Below are 2521 nucleotides of genomic sequence, written 5' to 3'. Positions count from 1 at the left end.
CCCCTACCATTGGTTATAGTTCGAATTTGGGAGGTGCGCTGCTGTAAGACAGGCCCCCGCGCATACCGAGATAAGTATTGTTTTTGTTCTCTCTCGTGCAAATAAAACTGATTTGTAACTTAATGGATGAGAGTGCCATTTTTTGGTTCTACTAGTCAGATCCCGGAACCTGTTCCCTTGTAACATTTGGCGTAGTCGGCTTGATCTGACAATGGAAAAATGTTTGGTAAAAAGAAATAGCAAAGGAGATGGCGCTGGTGCAGGGCACACACCCCTGCAACAAGCTGCTGCCCTCAGAGCAGGGGAGCCCGCAGCAGGCCATGCTGCAGGTGGGACCAGGAACCTCGAGTCTTCAAACTCCTTTAATGCTTTTAACGGGTCACGAGGGAGAAGCTTATTGTTGTAAATTTCACCTGAATGGATCAACATCTGCAGGATTTGATCGACGCGTATCATTTTTGGAATGTTTATGGAGACTACGACAATAATACTACATTGAAAAGTCACAGTGGAGCAGTGATGGAATTGCATTATAACACAGATGGCAGCATGCTTTTTACAGCAGCAACAGACAAAACTGTGGCAGTGTGGGACAGTGAAACGGGTGAAAGAATCAAAGGTCACACATCCTTTGTGAATTCATGTTATCCAGCCCGACGGGGGCCACGGTTGGTCTGTGCAGGAAGTAATGATGAAACAGTGAAGTTGTGGGACATTCGGAAGAAGGCTGCAATCCATACGTTTCAAAACACGTACCAAGTACTGGCAGCAATGTTTAATGACACAAGCAATCAGATAATCTCTGGTTATGTTTAAGAAAGAACTGCATATGCTGGAAAATCGAAGGTAGACAAAAATGCTGGAGAAACTCAGCGGGTGAGGCAGCATTTATGGAGCGAAGGAAATAGGCGATGTGTCGGGTTGAGACGCTTTTTCCTGTTTTGGGTCTCGACCCGAAACGTCGCCTATTTCCTTCGCTCCATAGATGCTGCCTCACCCGCTGAGTGAATCTCTGGTGGTATTGATGACGACATTAAGGTTTGGGAACTCCGACAAAACAAGTTAATTTGTACCACGCATGGTATACGGACTTGGTGACTAGTTTGATCCTGAGTGGGGTAAAAGAGAACTCACCAACCTCGCTGACCATTGGGACAATCTTGTTGGCCATAATATTACGATGTTGTATGTGTGGATTGGCATCTCTACCGCGTGGACTTTACTAAAGCCTGTGGGCCGGTTGTAACGAGGTAACGTCTATGGGCCGGATGTGACATAGACGTAGGGGGAAAGATTTAATAGGAACCTGAGGGGTAACCTGAGGAGAATTTCCCTGAACAGTCTGTGACCCATAGTGCTGTGGCCATAGCACTATATTTAAACCCCATAACACTGCGGCTGGTAGTGCTGTGTTTAGAACCCATAGCGCTGCAGCCGACAGCTATGTTTAAATTCCCCCGTGTTATGCCGACAGCGCTCTGTTTAAACCTTTGCGCACCAAACCGGCAGCGCTGTGTGTATTGATTTGCGCGCCGGTTTGCGAGAGAGAGGGAGATGTGCTGGACATGTCCATGGATAGGATAGGTTTTGAGGGATATGGGTCAAATGCAGGCAGGTGGGACGAGTGCAGATGGGGCATGTTGGCCAGTGTGGGATAGTGGGGCCAAGGGGACTGTTTCCACGCTGCATAACTCTGTGACTCTATGCGACCTTTGGGTTTGGGACCCTTCTGTTTACAAGCCTGTTAAGTCGCTACAAGTAAGATTTTTATTGTTCCGTTGACGGTACATATGACAATGATACACTCATGAATCTTGGAGCGTGGTAAAGAGTTAAGAGCCACCTTTACAGACGTAGGAAAATCTTTCAGGAAACCAGGGCGTCTGAAAACACTTTGGTTCAGACTTTCAGTTTGGCAACGGCAATGTTTCAACAGCGCACTGTGTATACATAGGAAATAAAATACCTCCCAGCCTCAAGACCTGTTCACATTGACGCACTGTAAAACGACAGAATTCTTCGGAAGGAGAACTGGACGTGGAAAGGAAATATGTATATTTCCAAGATGTATATTTATTCCGGATATCATTAGTTTAGTTTATTGTCACATGTGTGAGGTAAAGTGAAAAGCTTATTGTTGCATGCTATCCAGTCAGCAGAAAGACTATACAGGATTGCAATCGAGTCATCCACAGTGTAGATACAGGGTAAAGGGAATAACGTTTAGTACAAGATAACATCCATATACCTGTCTAAGTGTCTTCTAAAGGTTGTCATTGTACCTGCCTCAACTACCTCCTCTTGCAGATCATCCCTTACACACACTACCCGCTGTGTGAAAAAGTTTAGTTTAGTTTATTGTCACGTGTACCGAGGTGCAGTGAAAAACATTTTGTTGCGTGCTATCCAGTCAGTGGAAACACTATATAGTGCCTTCCATAATGTTTGGGACAAAGATCCATCATTTATTTATTTGCCTCTATACTCCACAATTTGAGATTTGTAATAGAAAAAAAATCAC

The 2521-nt window shown here is 45.0% G+C and overlaps 1 pseudogene; it reads left to right on the top strand.

Moving 5' to 3' along the window:
- Positions 1 to 212: 212 nt before the first annotated feature.
- Positions 213 to 821, top strand: LOC116969778 (annotated as a pseudogene).
- Positions 822 to 2521: the final 1700 nt, after the last annotated feature.

The sequence above is a fragment of the Amblyraja radiata genome, unplaced genomic scaffold (genome assembly GCF_010909765.2).
Source record: "Amblyraja radiata isolate CabotCenter1 unplaced genomic scaffold, sAmbRad1.1.pri scaffold_1160_ctg1, whole genome shotgun sequence".
NCBI lineage: Eukaryota > Metazoa > Chordata > Chondrichthyes > Rajiformes > Rajidae > Amblyraja > Amblyraja radiata.
Note: the sequence above shows the minus strand (reverse complement) of the source record. Positions and strands in the feature narration are given on the sequence as shown.